Source organism: Ambystoma mexicanum, chromosome 7q (genome assembly GCF_040938575.1).
Source record: "Ambystoma mexicanum isolate Mex_15411 chromosome 7q, UKY_AmexF1_1, whole genome shotgun sequence".
Lineage (NCBI taxonomy): Eukaryota > Metazoa > Chordata > Amphibia > Caudata > Ambystomatidae > Ambystoma > Ambystoma mexicanum.
In genome coordinates this window covers 522,106,297-522,128,298 of record NC_090941.1, presented here as the reverse complement: position 1 = coordinate 522,128,298, position 22,002 = coordinate 522,106,297, and the positions used below count along the sequence as shown (strand labels likewise).

The 22,002-nt window shown below is 49.1% G+C and overlaps 1 protein-coding gene across 2 annotated transcripts in view; it reads right to left on the bottom strand.

Moving 5' to 3' along the window:
* ZC3H13 (zinc finger CCCH-type containing 13) overlaps window positions 1-22,002 on the bottom strand; it is a 1,331,719-nt gene that overhangs the window by 81,827 nt on the left and 1,227,890 nt on the right. The window lies entirely within an intron of this gene.

Sequence of the window (22,002 nt, the reverse complement as noted above, 5' to 3'; positions counted from 1 at the left end):
GTCCACGTCTAGCTGTGGCGCGTTGTGCTGGCGCTCCCGCCGCCACGCATTTACACGTAGACATGGGAATCCTGGAAGCACTTGCTGCAATTGAGGTAGCTGAAGGTACGTTACGGAAACAAAAAACTATTAACGATCATATTAGTGCAAAGGTTATGCATATAGAAGCAGTATTAGCAGACATTAGGAGTATGTACATACCACAAAACCTTGTTGTCTCATCCGATGCTGAAAACACACTTATAGAAGAGTCTGATACTGCTATTATACAATATAATCCTTGTACCAATGTTCTAAATAGTACTAACTCCTACTATCTCCCTACTATCCCCCTAGATATAGATACCATTTCTCTACCCAATGAAGATATAGTTCATAAATCAGATTTAAGTAAACCAATCACTCATCATAACTGTATTAAAACCCTACTCATTAACACAAGGTCACTGGTTAAACATGCGGTGAAGATTGCTACTCACATTGAGGAGCAGAATATAGACATATGCGCCATCACCGAGACATGGGCACATTTAGCAGCTGGCCCCTCGCTCAATTTAGCTATCCCCTCTGGATATGGCATGATTAGATGCGATAGAAAGGATGGTAAGGGTGGGGGTGTCGCGATTATACATAAACTAGATTTTAACATCTGGGAAAGCACTGAATTTATAATGGATGGGGTGGATTCTCTTTGCATCAAAACTACTCAGAACGCAGAAAGCACTTTAAATATCCTCCTGATATACAAACTCCCCCACATAACAAGTGACTTTGTAAAGAATCTATCATCTTATTTACTCGCCTCCATTAAAGCTAATACAAAATATTTGCTTCTGGGTGATTTCAACTTATGGTTTAACCATAAAGATGATAAAATTGCCTTTGAAATGCAAAAAGCCCTACAGGAATTAGGTTTTATACAATAGATTCAAGAGGCCACACATAGTTTGGGCCATATCCTAGACTGGGTTGCGAGCCATGAAACCAATGTCAATAATATAATACTCTCACCATGTCCGTGGTCGGATCATTATTTTGTGAACTTTGACATTTTGGTAGATTTTCCTATTAAACTTAAATGTCAAAATCATATTAAAGTACTGAATCGAAATTTAAAGATCATCAAGATGAATAAGGTAGAATCAATTCTTAATACTATAACTGGTCCTATATGTGATACCCCAGAAAATCTAGAAAAAAGGATTTCCTTCAATCTAGAAAATGTTGCCAAAATCTTGCACCTATAAAGATGAAAATGACCAAAACTGAAACTAAACATAATTTATGGTTTACTTCAGAGCTTCAGTCGTTGAAATCACTCACTACCAAATCATATTTGTGGAAGAAGCATATTACCCCACTCAACAAATATAAAGCCTCCATCTCGATCTACAAAAAGGCTATTATTAAAGCTAAATCTTGCTTTTTTAATGATAGAATACAAAACGCTCAGCATAATACTAAAGAGCTCTTTTGCATCCTGAAGGAACAAGAAAGGACTAACCATACCCTTCCAGATAGATTTATCTCGGATGATGTCACTTGGTGCAACGTTATGCAACAAACCATGCATAAAAAATTAGATATCAAGGTAAATATACTAGAGAAAAGTAACAACTTAAAATGCACTAAGATTACATCTGCAGAATGGTCCTTTCAGAGAGCATCAATGATTCCTATCTTTAATCTATCCCCCATAACAGACAAGGACTTAAAACTATTATCACCCAACTAAAACCCACAAGATGTAAAAACGACATGCACACTACTATGATTATTATGACTTGTGCCCCTTCCTTAATTACTTCCATATGCCAATTTGTCAATACTTCTACAATGCAGAAACTAATGCGAGAGCAATAGTAGGCTCAAAAATAGATTACTGCTCTAGCCTTTTTATAGGAATCAATAAATCTGAATGCAACAGGCTGCAAATCTGTCAAAATGGGGCTATTAGAGCCGTTATGAAACACAGAGACCATGTTACACCAGCGAGACGTGAGCTTCACTGGTTGCCTGTGGCCTCTGGATTTCTATTCCGCACCCTGACTATTGTACATAAGTGCAGATCTGGGAAGATGCCTGGATATTTACAACAGCTATTATCCATAAGAACTAATACAAGATCACTGAGGTCAAATAACTTGTTTCTCCTATCTGAACCAAAGTGCCATACTGTCAGAACAACCAATTCAGCTTTCTTCTCTAATGGACCCAGAGCTTGGAACGCTCTTCCGCTGGAGTTAAGATCCATGGACTCCTTAGAATAGACATCCAGTCGTCATGCAGGAGAGATGCCAGAATCTGAGGCACCGTTACCATTCGAAAAGTCTCCACTAGGAATGAGTTCAGATCTGAACGATGGACCTTATCCTGCCATTCTTTTTGGAATTATAAAATATTTGTAGAATCCCTGTCATTTCTTTTTCTGGAACCAATTCTATTGCTCCCAAGGAGAGACGTTTCTGAATCATTCCGATTAGCTCTGGAGATAGTTTTTGGCTTTGGCAGTGAACATGGTGGCGTAGTAGGAAGGGCCTGAGAATAGCCTAGACGGTTTATGTTTAAAACCCAGTCATCTGGAAAAGAGGGGCAATACTTACTGAAAAAGAATGGGTGCAAAAGGCAAATACCATATATGACATGGAATATCAAACGCATTTAATTGATGAGCTGTGCACAACCATAGAGGGAGCATGGGTTCAGTTTTTCGCTAAATTTGGACGTTAACCTGCTGTGGTAAAGCTGTATTTTTGAATGTGTATGTGGTTGTTGTGACAGGGTCACAAGTGGTTTTGATAGCGATACATATGGGCAGAGGGGGGGGGGGGGGGACCGAGAGTTGACAAAAATTGACCAGAGCTGCAGGTTATTGGATTATAAATTATATGTTACTCACCGTAGTGACTAACATACTCTTAGTACATAGTCCCCTTTCCTCCATACTGAATTGGGCGTACCTCGCCAGGGATGGGAGACAGAACCTTTTTCACCATAAAAAACCTTCTCCTTTAAATTAAGAGGCACAGCCGTGGGAGCATGCGCTCCCCTGACTCCGCCCACCGGCACCACTCCTCAGTCCCCATTGACGCGTCGACAATATTAACATTGCCTAATGACACCAGTATTATTAGGCGGGAGGATGGTGGGACGTATGGAGGAAAGGGGACAATGGACTAAGTACGTTAGTCACTACGATGAGTAACAATTTCTCTTGCGTCCCGTCCCCTTTGCTCCATACTGCATGGGCGATTACAACTGAGTGTAGCCCCAGGGTGGAGAGGTGATCCTCTTTAAGAAAACAAGTTCCCTAGAACCACCTGTCTGAAAGCCGTGACTGACTTAGGGCCGGTGTCCAAACAGCAGTGCTTGCAGAAAGCTGAAGGAGTGGCCCAGGTGGCCACCCTGCTGATGACCTGCCACGGGACCTGTCTCTGGACTGCAATGGCCGTGGGCTTGGCTCTGACAGCGTGGGCATGCATGTTGGTTGGAAGTGGTTTGTGCTGCTCCTCAAAGGCCTCATTGATGGCTGAAACCATCCATCTTGCTATGGAGGCCTTGGATGCCCGATACCCGGGTCTTAACCCCGCCCCCCCCACCGCCACCGAAGGTGACAAAGCGTCCGACTTGCGGAAGCTCTTGATCCTTTCCAGATCAAATTTAGAGCGTGTCTGACATCCAGACAGTGCAATACCCTTTGAGCATCATCGTTGGGATCAGCAAAAAAGGTGGGTAACACTATCTCTTCGTTTAGATGGAAGGAGGAGTCTACTTTAGGTAGGAACGCGGGGTACATTCGCAGGACCACCTTATCCTTGTGAAAAGTAGTATAGGGTGCTGAAGCCACCAGTGCTTGGATCTCGCTAACTCTACGAGCAGAGGTGGCACCCACCAACAAAGCTGTTTTAATGGTGACCAGTCTGATGTCCGCGGATGCCATTGGCTCTAAAGGTTTCTGCGCTAGGGTGCCTTACACTACGTTGAGATCCCACACAGGGTGTGGTTTCTTGATGGGCGGGAAGAGTCTGGTGAGGCCCGCCAGATGTTTAACCACCGAGTTAGAGGAGGAAAAAACCTTCTATTCAGAGTTCTTGTAGGCGTCTATGGCTGCCAAGTGGGTGCGGCATGTCTCGATTTGCACCCCGGAGTGAGCAAGGTGTGCCGAGAAGGAGAGCACATGGTCCAACGTGCAAGTAAGGGCGTTGATCTCAGAGTCCGCCCAGTGACAGAACCTAATCCATTTACTCTTGTATTGGCTCCTAGTAGCCTTGCTCCTAGCGCCCTGGATGATTTCAAGGTTAGCCTGAGACAGGCTCAGATGCTTCAGTGTAACCTGCTCAGGAACCAAACTGCTAGGGCTAATTTCTGTGGAGCAGGATGGATGACCCTGCCCCGTTGCTGCAAGAGAAGGTAAGCTGTGCCCAGCGGCAGGTGAATGGGTGGCCTGTCCAAGAGGCTGAGGAGCTCCGTGAAAGAAGGTCTCGCCGGCCACCACAGAGCCATCAGAATGATGCAGAGGTGACATGACTTATCTTGCAGATCACCCTGTGGACCAGGGGAGTGGGAGGGTAAGGCATACGCTGTCATGTTGTTCCACTGTTTCTGGAAAGCATTGCCCAGTGACCCGGGGCCCTGGCAGGACGCGAATTGCAGCACATCCTGTTGAGGCTGGTGGCAGAGGTTCACCTGAGGATGCCCCCATCTGCTGAGCCTGTCCGCTTCCAGATTGGACTCCCCCAGGAGGCGGATAGCGGTCAGGTAGATTTTGTACTCCAGGGCCCATTCCCACATGTTGACCGCTAGGGTGCACAGCAGGGGGGACCTGGTGCCACCCTGCTGATTGACATAATACATCCTGGTGGAGTTGTCTGTCTGGATGAGGACGACCTAGCCCCCCCCCCCCCCCAAGCAGTGGAAGGAAAGCTTTGAGAGCTAGCCAGATCACTTACAGCTCCAGCCAGTTGATATGAGACTCCTGTTCCTGCAGGGACCAGACTCCATGGACACTGGTTGTCCAGCGTAGCCCCCCAGTCTTCCAGGGAGGAATCTGTGGTGATGGTGACCTGAGGGGGTGCCTGCCAGAAGGGCCTGCCAGTCCGCAGGTGGCAGTCCCTGGACCACCCAGTGAGGTACGGGTGGGGAGAAGGAGGAATGCTGACAAGCTCTGCTTGGTAGCCCTGCTCCCGATTCCATGAGGCAGTGAAGTGCAGCTGTAATCTTATCTTGAGTCTCGTGTGGGGGACGGCCAGTAGGACCGCTGCAATGATCCCCAGTAAATGCTGGTACCACCAAGCTGAAGTGAACTTCGGCTGAGGAAGTGACCTGCGGCTCTCTTGATGGCTATGATCTTGTCCTCCGAGGGGAAAACTCCCTTGGAGCTTGTGTCCCAGATGAGGCCCAGAAAGGTCAGGCTCTGAGTAGGCTGCAGCTGAAACTTCTTGAGGTTGATAGAAAATCCCAGCTTGTGGAGAGTGGTCATGAGAGCGGAGGAAGTGTGATGCGCCGCCTCCAGGGATCTCGCCCGGACGAGGCAGTCGTCCAAGTATGGGTAGACATGGTGGCCGTGAGCCCAGAGGAGGGCCTCCACTGCATTCATTACTCTGGTAAACACCCTGGTTTGAGGCCGAAGGGTAGAATATTGTATTGGAAATGGAAGCCCATGATTTCTACACCGCAGAAAGGGATTGATGAGGCTGCCAAATCGGGACGTGTAAATAAGCGTCCTTCAGATCCAGGAAGCACATCCAGTCTCCCCTGCACAGTGTCTCCGCTATGAGTGCTGGCGTAACCATATTGAATTTTGAAAGAGAGAGGGCAAGGTTGAGGGTGGAGTGGTCCAACACAACTCTCAGACCAGCCTGGCTCTTCTTCTGTATGGCAAAAATCCGGGAGTAGAAGCCCAAGCCTCGCTGGGAGGTTGGGACATCCTCCACCGCCTGGCTCTCGATGAGCGACCGAATTTCCGAAAGCAGAGTTGCTGTCACAATCTGTGGGAGTGGAGTGGAGGAGGGAGGCATTGGTAGGCGGTACCGCATGGATACTGCGGCTAGGATCCGGGGGTCTGTGAACTTCTAATGTCAAAACTGAGCGTGAAGGGCAAGCCTGCCCCCCACGTGGACCCGAAGGGGCGCGTCATGCCTTCTTTCCCTCTGAGGCTGTTGCAGAGGAGGGGGACTGAAAGAAGCACTTGCTCCCCCCTTTTGCTGTTTGCACGGTGCTGACTCGGAGAACGGTCAGGCTGTCTAGACCTCTGTTCTTGGAAGCCCCAGAAGCCGCTGAACGCCCGTCTCTTATCGGAGCGTTGAGGCGACTGGGTGTACGCCTTGGCCGTGGCCTTCGCAAGGATAAAGACTTCACAGTTTGGGAACCATTTTTCTTTTTATCTATTACCTCATCAGTGGTGGAGTGAAAGATGTCACTACCCTCGAATAGAAGGCCCAATATGCATTCCTGGACATCTGGGTTGAATTTAGTAGACCGAAGCCAGGCAGTACTTCTAATGTCTGTGGCGATGCATATGGCCCGGCCAGAGGTGTCAATGTGGGCCGCGGTGGACTCTATGATGTCATGCGCCACCAGTTTGGCCTCTGCCAGCCCCGCCTTGAAGCGTGCCTGGCTCTGCACCAGAATTCTTGAAGGAAGTCGGCTATTTCCCACCAAAGTCTCTGGTTAACAGCTGCCAGCTTGGCATCTGCGTTGGATTGACGAAGGTGCAGTGAGGCGTTGGAATAAAGCTTCTTTCCGTAAGCCTCCAAGATCTTCTCCTCCTTGCCTCGCAGCGCCAAGGACGAGGTGGCCGAGGACGACTGAAGCTTTGAGTAGAGTGAGAGTTGCAGGGGTCACCAAAGAGTGCGGCTGAGGGTGTGGTGACAGCAAGAGTGGATACCCCTCCATTTGCCTATATTTGGCGCTGAGGCGCCGATTGACAGGCTGGACCGAGTGTGCTTGAGCCACCCCTTTTTGGCCAAGGCAATAACATTCTTCTGCATCAGGATCCCGGTTCTAGCCACGGGGCGTAGAGTGAGGCCCTTGGTCAGGACCCCCGCCTCCGGTTGTTCGACCTCGGGTTGAGGGAGCCCCAAATATTCTGCCAAACCTGCAAGCCATTCATGGAAAGACTTGGCTGATGACGGCGTGTCCGAGTCCTCCTCGCCTGTGTCCACCAGGGTGTCCGGCTGGTCCGGAGCGGGTGGTGGAGTGCTGGGCGCCGAGGGCTGCGGTGTAGGAACCCAAGCCGGTGGCAGCTGCGGATGTTGGTGTGGAATCGCCTGAACTGTGGGAGGCAGGGGAGCCGGAATCAAAGGAACTGGCAAGGGCAGCAGGGGCTGGAGCCATAGGAGGAATGACTATAGGTGCAGATGGAGGGGCCGGCGGGTGCATGTCCCTGATCACATCTGGAAAAACCTATCCTCACAAGCCGGTGGGGTGGCAGGTGATGTTTACAGGGTAGCGAGTGGCTGATGGGGCTGGTGCGTACTTTGTCTATCCGGTTGCGGGGTAAACCTGCCCTGCGATGTTGATGTTTAAGCTGTAGGCCACGTACCTGGTTAACACCAGTCACACCTTGTAACTTGTTCTCCCACCTGCTCCGTTCCCAGGGGCGGTATCAGATGAGCAAGCCAGAGCATGGTGGCCATCTTGTCGAGCTGCATGCCACTTGCCGAAGTCGTGGTGTTTGGCTCACTGGGCCCGGCCTCCTCCAGGACTCTTGGGGGTGGAGCATGAGACCTACCCTGCATCTGGTAGGCGTATTGCCCTCGACAGTATGGCTGTTAGTGCTGTGTGCAGGCGCACCCTCGGATATGCACCCCCTCGGATATCTGGCCGGTACTAGAGCGTCGTCCCTCGGGTGTACACCCGATAAAAGAACCTTGCGGTCCCTCAGCACCGTCTCCAGAAGGATCTAATGACCCCCCCCGGCCTGGCAGCCGATAGCTGGAATAGCCTAGATACCTGTGCTGGTGTGAGAACCAGAAAGGTTCCTCCTGCTCGGGCGTTTCCTTGGGAATGAGTTGCCCTTGAAGGGTGCAATGGAAAAAAAAAAAGTGTCCCTCCCTTGGACCGTGACTTATGTCCGACAAAGTCCTTCAAGTCCTCTGGAGGCAACTTCTCAAAGAGCTCCCTCCACCAAGCTAGCCTGTTCTTCAGAGCATGTGGTGTAAGCGCGTTGCACGAGGGACAACCCTCGCAGCCGTGGTCGGGGCCAAGGCAGCGGAGGCAAAGAGTGTGGGGAACGGATGTAGGGAAGAGCCCTTCGCAGGCTGCAGACCTGCTGAAGCCCACTGACATCGACATGCGCCAGGAAGGAGCGTGGCGCCAGAGGACAAAGATCCCCATCCACCACCAGGTAGAAAAATAGTAGCAGGGATGAACAGTATTTTACAACCGTTGGGCAAGTACATCGATTTATTTCTACAACCTTTGATCCAACGCACACATACCTATATACGTGACACCACACATTTTCTGCAAATTCTGAAATCTACCATATTCAATCCCGACTACATACTATTCACAGTAGATGTGAAAAGTATTTATACTTCAATACCCCACGATTTAGTAAAGGAAGACAAGAGTGGATGCTCTAAAAAGAGTCAGAGATGGGAGCCCGTAAAGAATCCATCCTTGTGCTTTTACAATTAATTTCAGAAAATTCGTATTTTCAGTATAAGGACACATTTTTCCTGCAAACATCCGGATCATCAATGGGGACCACCATGGCCCCTACATACGCAAATTGTTTTATGTTCAAGTTTCAGACCGACCATGTTTTGCCTTAAACTTATTGGAAAAGGAACATCCATTTGTGGGTAAGATACATCGACATTTTAGGTATCTGGTCTGGCTGCGAGACTGATCTTATTAACTTTTTCTATTATCTAAACAACATAGAGGCACAAATTCAATTCATGTATGAAATTTCCATAACAGCGATTAATTTCCTAGATGTCCAGATTAAAACCACCAATGACAGTTATAACGCCAATCTCCTCCGGAAAGAGACAAACAACTTACTCCACCGTCTCAGGTTCCACCAACCAAGTCTCATTCATAATCGCCCATATAGTCACCTGCTCCGCGTTAAACGAATAGTCAGTGACCCCACCAACTACATCAAATAAACCGAAATGGGGAATAAATTCCTGACGCGTGGGTACAAAAGCAGCGTGGTTGAAGCAGCTACATCAAGGATCAATGAAACCAATCGTGAAACTTTGCTTACACAAACCACAGAGAAAAAGGGAACAGTTCCTCTAGTATATGTCTCCAAGTTTTCCTTACCAAGTCACAAAATAAAGAATATCAGAGAAAACCTGGGAGATCCCGACTTGCTATACAAGAGTTCAACATTTGTTCAAAGAACCTCCCATCTTCGCATACCAGAGTCGTCGAAACCTAAGAGATGAACTAGTTTCAACAAAACCTCCACCCAAGGAACCCACCACACAAAGTACAGGGACATTTCTGTGTCTTCACTGTGCCAACTGTGAATTTATAACTAAGGGTAATACAATTAACCAGCCACACACTGGTGAAAACCAAAAACTGTGCAGTTATGGAACTTGTGATAGTAGCAACATCATTTATGCTATACAATGTCCATGTGGACTTTATTATGTGGGCAAATCAAAATGCACTGCAAAGATGAGATGGAACGAGCATAGATCATGCATCAGAAATTCCAATATGAATTCTGCAGTTGCACGCCACTGGGCGGAGAAGAGATATAATTTGTCCCAAATTAGATTTCAGATCCTGGAAGCGATACCAAAGAACAAGCCACATGAGGATATGAACCTTAAATTAGACAGGACGGAGACATTTTGGATAGACAGGCTTGGGACCTTAATGCCCAATGGACTAAATGAAAGATTAATTTCCATTGTTACATCTAATGAGCTTTACACCGGTTGCAACATTATTCATTGTAACATTGTTGATGCATAATTCCACATGTTCATTAGTGATATTTGGTCTACGGGCAACACAATTGATGCAGCCTCCACAAGCACTGTTTATGAAATTCTAATGGAGAGTCAGTGTATCACATGGTCTCTACCCAAGTTATCCAAAGATGTATAGCGCACCTATACAGTCTTCACAGGCATGTTTTGTTAGTTTATGTACCGATTACTACTCCTAATGAACCAAGGGATACCTCTTGGTTCAAGTTCTAGCACCCCCCCCCCTCCTTTGAACTCCTTGAACTCTTTGTCCCAGATATTTATAATCAGGGGTCACTGTAAATCTAGGTAAGTTGGTTAATATTTGACCACATTTGTCTAAGGTCTTTTAAAGTTTGCTTTTCAGCAGGACAGGTATTCACTCATCCTCCACTTTCCTAGACATAATGAGCACATCGTTATAACTTACACTTGCTATACATTTTTTTCATGTACCTTAGGGCACACCGATACGTCCCGATCCGCTCATTGAGGGGATTGGAGCATGGGACGCCGGGGGCGGGGCCCCACGACGTCCACAACAGTAGCTTAACTACGAGTGTACACAATTTCGACTATGGCATACAGTTCATTTTGACCACAATTGTTTGATTACAACTGCAGAATTATTCCCACAACTCAGTGGGTTACTCGATACAAAGATTGGATTTTCTTCCTCAGGATAGCATTCTGACAGCCATCCACTCAATCAGAACTGCAACGCTGGATGCCGGCCACTGGAGCACACCCATAGGCGTGCCTAGCAACAGCATCTGGTCGCCATAACAACCTAGCTCTAATTAGAACAACGCGCTCCAGCAACGTTCAGACGAGGCTGTGCTTTTGGGCGAGATGACCTTGACACACACGCAGCAGCGATAAGTGCCGTCGTTTTTAGCAAATTACTTAAATAGTTCTCCCTTCATTCCCACTAGCTGAAATACTATGTCATGGACTATTAAATCAGCAATCGCCTCAATGCGCGATCGGTACAATGGTTCTTTGCACCTATGAAGCACACAGGTAAATGTCTAACGTTCTCCTCACAGGGAAAGCCTGAGAGTTACTTCACAATGCTAACATATCACCAGCAAGTCACTTGTCTCTTTAAAGTGCCATTTTAAATAAAGACAGATCAATATTCGGTCACACATTAGGAATGCAATATTAAAGTAAAGTGACCTTATGTTTAGAAGCAAACAAACAAGATAGTACTATTTAACCGCTTAAGTGCAGGGATCGCTCAAAACTGTAATCCAACCCCCGTGCTATGTTAGGGGGTGGTCCCCCCCTCACTGCCAGGGGGTTGGATTACCTTCCGTTTCACGTCGGCCTGCGTAAAGCACATAGGCGTGAAACTGAAAATAAAATCACTGCTGCAGCCATTTTCGGCTGCTGCAGTGAAGAAAGAAGGTGAGTGCCCTTCTTTGTCAGCCTCGATCTCCGGCTGTATTTCAAGACGGAGATCAAGGCGGGTATCGTTGGAAAGGGGAGATTCTCCCCTTTACAACGATACCCATTGTGTGGCATTTCTGCTCACGGATCGGGAGCGGGGTGCCCGATCCGTGAGCAGCAATGTCACAGGATCAATAGTGATCCGTTTGTGACGCAGGGAGAGACGGGGCTGCTTACTAGGTAAGCGGCCCCTTCCCCCCCGTGGCCCCAAAGCATGGGGCCACAGCACTGGAGACCCCTGGGGGAAGATTATCACTGCCCCCAGGAGTGAAAAAGAAAAAAAAAACAAGAAAAGAAAGGCGAGGGAAGGGGGGGGGGGTGGCAGAGGGTTTGGGGCCCTGGGGCCCACTACGCCACCAGGGATATAGGAAAAAGTGGTGCCCTTGGAAAGGGGAGGTTCTCCCCTTTCCAAGGGCACCACGTATATGACGCATTGCTGGTCACGGATCAGCGCAGAGCGCTCGATCCGTGACCAGCAACCCACTGGCCCACCATGGAAACGTTTTTGATGTTGGGGGGAGGGGGGCTGCTTCACCAAAGCATGGGGGCACATGTGCACAACCCTGGGGGCAGATGGATGATCATCTGTCCCCAGGGAAGGAGGGCAAAAATAAAAATAGAACTGGGTTGGGGGTCTGGGATTTTTTTGCCCCCATGAAATGGTGGTGGCCCTCGCCCTCCCACACCAAGTGGAAAGGGGGGGGCCACCCCTTGTAGCCCTCCCTGGGGGCAGATTTATGGCCCCAGGCATGAGTACATGAGGTGCCCCCCCATCCAATTGGGGGGTTGGGGTGAGGGCTACCAGAAATTAGTGTGAAGCCCCCCAAAGGATGGTGCCTGCTGTCATGATGCCTACCCCCGGGGACCCAGACCAAGTCAGCAACCCCGGAAGCAGGCATCAAGTTATCCCAAGCAAGCCCCACAACCCCTGCTAGGGGCTATTTGGGTCCATAGGCGCCAGGCTCATATTAAAACTTACCTGATGCAGACCATGCTGCAAACTTACCTGATGCAGACCATGCTGCAAACTTACCTGATGCAGACCATGCTGCAAACTTACCTGATGCAGACCATGCTGCAAACTTACCTGATGCAGACCATGCTGCAAACTTACCTGATGCAGACCATGCTGCAAACTTACCTGATGCAGACCATGCTGCAAGAGCTCCAAGCCAAAAGAGGCTTGGAAGGGACTACTTTACTTAGGGACTATTTTTTACTCGGGCGGGGCTGGGGAGGAATACTTACCTGGGACTACTTTGGAGGCTATTTAAACAACGCCCGAAGAGCAGCATACGCTTCGCGTTATTCTGCATCCAGCAGCGTAACGCTCACTGTGCCTGCAAGTCTGCATCCAGCCTTCTGACACGCCCGCCTCGAGTTTGGAGCTCCTAGTAAAAGGGAGAAGGAAGGACCAAAGGTTAGAACAAGAGCAATACCTTTGATCCTTACCTGAATTCCCAATCCATCGCGCCTTCGAGCTGGAAGAAAGAAGTTATTTATGCGCGTCGCCTCGCCTGCTGCAGCGCCGCGCTGAACTCACCGGCCTTCACAGCATCTTCACATTCCACCGCATCCTCCTGCATGTTCCCGCCGCACTCCGGCACCTAAGGAGAAGACAAGAACAGCAAGGTGAGCCAAGGGAATACACAGAGGAATATTAGTTACCCCCCCATAGACTTACCTGATTTTACCACCGGGGGTATTATTCCTCTTCACGGGTCGGCGCAGCTTCCACTGCATCTTTGCCGAACCCCGGCCCCTAAGGGGAAACAAAAGGACAGCAAGGTGAAACAAAGGGACTAACAAGGGGAACCCTCCTCACCACAATAGACTTACCTGATTTTACCGCCGGAGGTATTATTCCCCGTGACTTCATACTTTCTCTCAGCGCCTGAATAAATGAGAAAGCAACAGGTTAAATATTGACATTACTTACTGTGTTGGAAAATACAAATCTGTATCAGAATACTACCGGTTGCCACGAGGAACTCTTCACTAGGGTCAAGTTGCAACCTGCAAGGAATTGGACAAGAGTGAAAGTCAGGCATTTGAACTCTTACGAACTTCATACTTACGGCGTCTTGCTGGGAATCTCGGAGACAATATTGTTCTGGAACTCACAAATTCCTTCGAGCCAGTGAAGCAACTGGTCATCATCGCGCCCCTGCGCTCAATGCAGGATGGAAAGCTCATCTTTTCAAACCATCAGGTGAGACTATAAGAGGGGACATCAGAGGTGATCTGTGGGGGAACAGCGGGGGTGGGGTGGATTTACGCTCAACTCCACGGGTGGTTAATTCCCTTTCTCCATTTGCAGAAGAATATTCCTACGGGCCAAGCAAACAAAGTTAGGTGGGTCAGTCCAGTCTGTCATCTCGGCCCTACGCGTCACATTGGTGGAGACCGCAGCTGTCCAGTTCAGATCGACGCCTCGGTGGGAGCCAGGTGAGCGTAACACCTGCAGGTTAGGCCTCCCCCCGGGGGCAGATGGCTGATCATCTGCCCCCAGGGAAGGGGGCAAAAAAAATAAAAAATAAGAAAAGGGAATTTTGGGTGGGATGGGGGGGGCCACTAGCCACCAGGGATATATTTTACAGAAATGGGGGGTGGCCCTCTCCTCCTCACTCCAAGGGGAAATGGGGTCACCTCTTGTAGCCCTCCCTGGGGGCAGATATCTGCTCCTAGGAAGGGGCATCTGACTCCAGGGAGGGCTGAATGAGATGCCACCCCTGCATTTGGTGTGGGGGGGGGGTAGAGGGTCACCCCCCAGTACATTAGAAAATTACCTGGTGGTTTAGGGTGCCCCTCAGCCCGCCCTAAAGTGTAGTGTACCTTTTCCATTTTTTTTTGTTTACGAAAGTTGCCTTGGCGCAGAGGGGCACATTGGTGTGCCAATCTGGTGCCGGGGTGCCCAAACCTTACTGCCCCACCCACTGGGGGGCCTGTCCCATGATTTTTGGGGGCCTTCTCCCCTCCCACCCCAAATGGAGGGGGGTGTACCTCATGCAGCCGTTTGTAGGAGGCCCAGGGGGGCCTGCATGAGGTGCCCCCGCCATCCATTTGGGGTGAGGGGGGGAGAGGGCCCCCTAAAATGGTGGGACAGGCCCCCCAGTGGGTGGGGCAGTAAGGTTTGGGCACCCCGGGGCCAGATTGGCACAGGTGTCCTCTTAAGAAATGCATGGGGTTACCCGTTTCCCTTGCTGGCTTCGACACCCTAGGCCCAAATCTGTAGGTTGCCCACATTAACAGAATGGGCAGTGACGAAAGGCTTGGGGTTACCAGTGGGTTACCCTTTTCCTTTTGCGCCCCCGGTAGGTGCACCCACACATGTGAGGTACCGTTTTCATCGAGACACGTGTGGGGACGCGGGAAGGTAGGCCATGTGTTGATGGCGGTGTGCTTCGGTGGGTGGCCAGTGTTAGGCAGAATCCTGTGCAGTTCCCTTATGGAGCACTACACAAGATTAGGACTACAGGTGAGAGCAATAAATCCCCTTTGGTATCAGTCCGTACCACAAAGATTTAGTTGGTAGCTGTGGCTGAGCAGTCAGACTTATCTCAAGAGGGAGATGAGCAGTATACAGGGTTTACACAATAGGCCTACAAGCTCTATGGCACAAGGAAACACTGACCAAAGCTTTGTATTAAAAAAGTAGATATATATTTATTGTATACAGTTCTAATTAAACACATGTATCACAGTCATCAAGCAAGTTAAATTAAGTCAAAGGAAAAATATACAAACTCCCAAGTTAAATTGTAGACCAAGTGAACCAGAGTGAAAACTGAGCAAAACAGCACAGTGACAACTACACACAAGGGATCCTCTAACAATTCCTCACAAGGGTGGGAAAGCACAAGTTATCTAGAAATAGGTTCGTATACACCCTAGCAACACTTCCCATCAGTTTGTGAACCAGTTCAGCAAGACAGTGCATCAGTATAGCCAATACTTAAAATGAAAACTGAGCAAAATGGCATTTCACAATGATTAGAAAAAGGGAAGGAAGGGGTGGTTGTAAGAAATAGGTGCACCAACACGGTTCTCAGTGAGAATCAATCTAAAGAAAGCAGTCTAACAAATGTGACCAGAGTCAGTAGGCCTCTGCCAGAGTCGGTGGTACAGAGCAAGGGCCCAGGAGCAAAATGTTCTTGTAGCTGCAGTCAAGTCTTTGGTTAAAGAATTTGAAACGGTGGTTGCAGAAGTTGAAAAAGACAATGTTAAGAGAGAGGGGCGGCCGATCCAACAGGTAGGTATAGGATTTAAAACACCTTTAGGGCTACTGCGAAGGAAGGGCGGCCTGGCAGAACAATGTACCTTTAAATGAAGAAGTGGCTCCTGCGGTGGCGGTTGTTCCTGGTAGTTCCTGCAGTTCGGGTGATCCAGCAGAGGAAGAGAGTCTCTCGTCGTGGAGGAAGGTTCGAGTTACTGCACTACCGAGGGAGGAAACCAGCCACGGTGCTGCCCGACGAATAAAAGGTACGCTCCTTTAAATCGCAGTCCGGGTGGACTGGTGCCTGGCTATCCGGCCTCCGAGTACAGGGTACGGGAGATTCGACCAAGGCAGGTCCGGGAATGCGATTGGCAAACTGGTTGGCCCCACCAGCTTAAGGTAAGAAGGCTCTTTCAGGTGAAGATCTTCTCTTGTTGTGTGGAGAAAAGTGGCGAGACGCTGCAGCAGGGCTTCACCGGTGGTTCAGTCATTGCAGATGTCTTTGGCTTCTCTCCTCTTCGGCTTCTTAGTTCCAGTGGCGACGTCTTGCTCTTCCAGTCCTCAGGACCTTGCTTTTATGCAAAAAGATCCCCATTCATACAGCCTACCTGTCACTCACACAGTGGAGTGGTCATCTTGGCGGGAGACCCTCCAGCCGATCAGGATAGAGTGCGACATGGGTTGCTGAGGCAACCCTGTCCAGGGGTCCTACTCCCCCCCCCCTCCCACACAATGGACGCACCCCAGACTCAGTGGTGCCGGAAGGAGGGCTTCTGGGTAGAAGCCCGCCAAACGGACAAAAAAAGGATCCCCGACCTGGGTTAGGATTATAGAGAAAGACACGAGAAAGAAGTTATATTAAGTTCTGGCAAATAAAACCTACCGGAGCAAAGTTATTATTAAAATGCACCGGCGGTATGTTAGAGGCTGTCAGAAAAAGTGGTAGCCTCGAACAATGGGAAAATCCCATAGGGAAATATTTGCGGTCGAATATTTATGGTATTAACCACTGCCACCAGCCAGAAACTTTTGAGAGAGGGACTGTAGGGTACCCTCTCGAAAATGAACATAGGGGAACAACTATTAACCCCTTCCAGTACCTCCATAGTAAGATGGGTTGTACTGGTTTAGTTCATAGGATTTGACTAGTAAAGTTAATGGGGACTTTACATGCCCTGGGAGACAGTAGTCAGTCCCAGAGTATGGAGTCCATGTTTGGGGGTCGCTACGACACGCCTGTGTCGCTACACTGAGGGTGCTGTGTAGCACATGTGAATAAGGATGGTTCCTATGGGGTTGAGAAAGATCCCATAGTCATTAAACACAAAAATAGCCTAGAACACACATAACAAAAATGCCTAAGAGTGGGAAAAAGAGTCTCACTCTTAGCAGGTAAAAAGAAACAAACCCTTCAAATCCAGCAAAGCTGCTGGGGGACTCTATAGGTAAGGGAAATTCCAAATTTGCAGGTAAAAAACCATTTCCAGACATTTCACTCTGCTCAACCACCGAAACACGCCGCCAACAACAGATGGCATACCTTCTCACGTTCCCACAGGTGTCCTAACGAAAACGGTACCTCACATGTGTGGGTTCACCAATCTAGCCGCAAAGGGAAATGGCTAACCCACTGGTAACCACAAAAGTGTTTGTGCATATAATCTACATATTTGGGCATAGGGTGTCCAAGCCACCAAGGAAAACTGGGAACCCCATGCATTTCTAAAAAGAGGGCACCAGTAGGAATCCACAGAGGTCCAACTTGCACGAAGCGGACCAGAATGTTTTACCCAGAACCCCTGACAAAGTGAAAAATGTTTTTTCAGACACTGCAGGGGTGTTTGGGTAATAAATTCTGGGCCGATTTGCGCAAATCATACCTCTGCGGATTCCCACGGTTGTCCTCTTTTGGGAAATGCACAGGGTTCCCCGTTTTCCTTGGTGGCTTGGACACCCGAGGCTCATATCTGTATGTTGTGCTTGTCTGGAGAAAGTGTCAAATTCAGGTGTCGAAACAGACTTGGGGTTACCTGTGTTTTAGGCTTTCCCCTTGGCGCCCAGGTAGGTGCACCCACACATGTGAGGTACCGTTTTCATCGGGACACCTGTGGGAAAGCAGGAAGGTATAACATTTGTTGTATTTGTGTGGTTTTCATAACGTTTTGACCCTTTTGCTGGTGCCCTTTGTCACACAACCCTTTCATTTCCCAAATGTGATCTACATTTAGTCGCTGCTTTAGGCACCATACACTTTTGTAACCTGCACAAGTCACCTACCCTTGAAAAGGTCTGCCTGTGCTCTTTCAAAAAATGGATGCTTGCCGTTCCTCACCATATTGGTTTTCCCGATTTACACATGTTAAGTGCGTCTGTTCAGGCCGTGAGCATAAAACTCCTGTGTACCATGGCTCAGTTTTTGGCTTATGTTATAGCTTGTTTTGTAAAACACTACAAAAAATGTGTGCTTTCCTAACTGCAAGAGTCGGGGGAATGTAGCGGAACATTGCTTTTCTCAAATTTCATAGAAGCCATTGCCGTACCAAGCCAACCATGTCCAACACACCTTTTTTTCGGGCTATTTCCCGATTTTCCCCCAATCTATGGCATTTTCCCCTACCTAGTTGTTGCCCGACTTATGCAAATCACCCCTTCCTAAACTTGGAATTTTGTCTACTTTTCAGAAATATATGCCTTTCTGTCCTCCAATTCGGCTTTCCTACCCTTTTCTTCCATTCCGCTCATGCATGTCCAATTGGCAAAAATTATCAAAATCGCCTACCTCTCACAAAACAGTTGATAACCACATCAAAATAATTTGTTTTCATTTCCACTCAACCTGTTCTTGAAAGCCAGGAAATTGGGGAACTCAGCACAGCAAACCATTTGTTCTTAGGTCTTACAAGGAAAAAAACACAGGCTTCTTTGTACATCATTTTATTGGCATTTTTTGAAAAAACCCAAAATATTTGCCCTTTTTGCTCATTTTCTCTCACCCCCCTACAGCAACCTAGGATTCGACCGCCTACATGTGGGAAAAAAAGGAGACAAATTTGGCCAAGATATCTCATGTAACAAAAAAGTTACAAGGCATTGAATGGACACATACCGAAATCAACAAAAAAGGCCCTGGCATTGGGGGGGAAATACCCATGGCACTTAAAGGGTTAAACATTGCGATACATGTTTTGTTTTCCTTTTTTCTTTTGGATAATCTTGTGGAACATGGACTCCTTTGGGTATGTAATCATGTTTGATCTGAATTAACTTTAACTGTACACTTTTGACTTTGTTTAACTCGTTAATTTACTGAATATGATGTTGTGAATTGGAATTATAAATACGGTTTCGCCCTGAAGGAGTATTTTAACTCCAGAATGCATTGGCAATTGAGCCCTATATGTATTCAAGTGAATGCTGACCTCTGACTTGATGAGGAATTATCAGAGTTGATAAACCGTTTTGGATCACTAAAATGTCCATGGTCTTTGATTTTGTATGAACACATTACTGTTAACAATTCCTACTTTTGGCAGACCTACTGACTACACACCCTCCAATTGCCTACAGTAACCCCGAGGAGTACAGTCTGTGAGCAACTGATTATCTGGATGACAGTCATCTAGCTTCTTGCATTGCTGTATTATGGGTCCAGGGGTCTTTGGACCTTTTTCAGTCAGCTCCTCTTAAATCTTTCATACGACCACACCCGTGGAATTAAACTCAAGAATATTTCAAACAAGTGGATTAAGGCTATTGTGGTGACCACCAATTTGCAATGCCAGAGGACCGAGTAGGAACAAGTTACTTACCTGTAACTGTTGTTCTTCAGCATGGGTCTGGCATGGATTCAATGCTCATGAATATTCCCAGTCAGGCTGGGAATCCTCGGTAAAGAAAAAAATCAGTTTCAGTTTCATTTCTGAAATTTCTTTCTACTAATAACCAATCACTGGTCCATGGGTCATACAGCCCCCAGCCAATGACTGCCCTCTACCTAAGCACCTCCTCTGGCAGCCATCTTCAGATTTGGTAGCACGTAAAGTGGCAGTAGGACCAAGAGAAGAGCTGCAGAGGGGTAGGCGGGAGGGTTCGCATGTGAATCCATGCCAGACCCATGCTGGAGAACAACAGTTACAGGTAAGTAACTTGTTCCTTCTCCAGCATGGGGTCTGGCATGGATTCACATGCTCATGAATATAAGAATACATAGCAGTACACACATGCACAACCACGCGAGGTGGCAAAAGGCTCAACATTAAGCATTACATAAACTCAACATTAAGCAACTCTTAACTCCTCACCAGGCCCACCCTCAGGCGAACAGGTTGCGCAGCACTGCTTGGCCGACTCTGGACTCCTCCCTGGAATCCCGGTCGACGCAGTAGAATCTCGTGAAGGTGTGCGTCGACCTCCACGTAGCAGCCCTGCAGATGTCCAGCAGGGGCACACCAGACAAGAACGTCGTAGTAGCAGCGATCGCTCTGGTCGAATGGGCTCTCGGACGGCCGGGCAACGGTCGGTTGGCCAACTGATGACTGCATGATGCAGCCAGAGAACCCTTGGTTCACAGGTCTAGCTACATCCAGCGAGTGCAAAGTCCTCTCGTCCGGCGACGAAAGCGACGGAAAGAAAACTGGCAACACCAAGGGCTCGTTAAGATGGAAGTCCGATGGCAGCTTGGGCATGAAAGAGGGGTGCGTCCTCAGCACCACCCTCGTATCGTGAAAACTCAAGTATGGAGGCTTGCAGCATAGGGCCTGAATCTCTCCCACGCATCGTGCGGAGGTGATGGCCACAAGGAACGCTGTCTTCCCCGACAGGAACTTCAACGGAGCCGAATGCAAAGGCTCGAATGGGGGCCCCCATGAGCCTGGTCAGCACCACTTTGAGCTCCCACGCCGGGGCTGGAGCCTTCACCGGCGGGAACGATCGGAAACAGTCCCTTCATAAATTCTTTCACCAGTCAATGAGACCACAAGGACGGCCGTCCTGCAGTTCTGGTGTATCGGGAGATCGCTGCCAGATGTATCTTGATGGAAGCGTGAGCTAGTTCAGCTTTGGCCAGTTCCAGTAGGTATGGTAGCACTTGAGGTGCCGTAATCCGTAGAGGGTTGATCTTCTGTGCACGGGACCAGACAGAGAACCTCTTCCACTTATGTCCGTAGCACTTGAGTTGAGGACGCCCTGGCCTTTGCAAGAACCTCTCTGCAGTCAGCCGGGATATCGTACCCTCCAAACTCTAGTGCTGCAGGAGCCAGGCCTGCAAGTTCAGCGACTCCGGGTCGTGATGAAGAATGGCGCCTCCCTCTCTGGAGAGAAGATCTGCGTCCGTCGACAGCTTGACTGGTGGAGACGGTGAGAGGTCCAGAAGGTCCGGGAACCAGATCTGTCTCGGCCACGCCGGTGTGACGAGGATCATCCTGCAGTGGGACCTCTTGAGCTGGCTGATGAGTCGAAGAGGCAACGAAGGAAACGCATACAGGAACAGGCCGTCCCAGGGGAACGAGAAAGAATCGCCCATGCTCCTCGGCTGGGGGAAACCTGCTGGCGAACCTCTGAAACTTGGAGTTCGTCGCGAACAGGTCGATCTGGGGTTTGCCCCATCGTTGGAAGAGCCTATCCACTTGATCCTGGCGTAGTTCCCACTCGTGGCACGAGCGCAGCTCCCTGCTGAGTGAGTCGGCGATGGTGTCTTATTCCTGCCAGATGGAAGGGAACCAGAAATATCCCCTGGGCGACGGCCCAGTGCCACAGATCCTGGGCCTCCTTGGATAGGGCTGGGGATCTGGTGCCTCCCCGCTTCTGGATCTAGAACATCATGGTGGTGTCGTCGGTGAAGATCCTCACGACCTTGCCCTTGAGGGACGGGAGGAACGACTTGAGCGCCCAGAACACGGCGTGGAGCTCCAAGATGTTGATGTGGAGAGACCTCTCCTCCGGGAGCCAAAGGCCTCATGCATGGAGATCTCTGGTGTGTGCACCTCATCCCTCCAGGGAGGCGTCCGTCGTCACTGTCTCCTGATGTGCCGGGGTCTGGAAGTCCGTGCCCGCCGTGAGGTGTGCACAGATGCCCCACCACTGAATCGCCCGACGGAAAATCTCGTTGAGCGGGATCTTGTCTTCGAAGCCGCCCGCCGCTTGCATCCAGCGGGCGTAGAGGACGCATCCGTAGCCTGCACAGGCGCACTAGATCGATGCATGAGGACATCATACCGAGGAGGGACTTGATGGATCTCCCCCTGGCCACGTCCGTGGCTAGCAGGTGCTGCACCTTGCCTAAGACGGCCTTCGTCCTTTACTCCGACGGAGACGCCAATCGTTGCACTGTATCAAACTTCGCTCCCAGAAACAGTGCCACCTGCAATGGAACCAAATGGGATTTCGGGT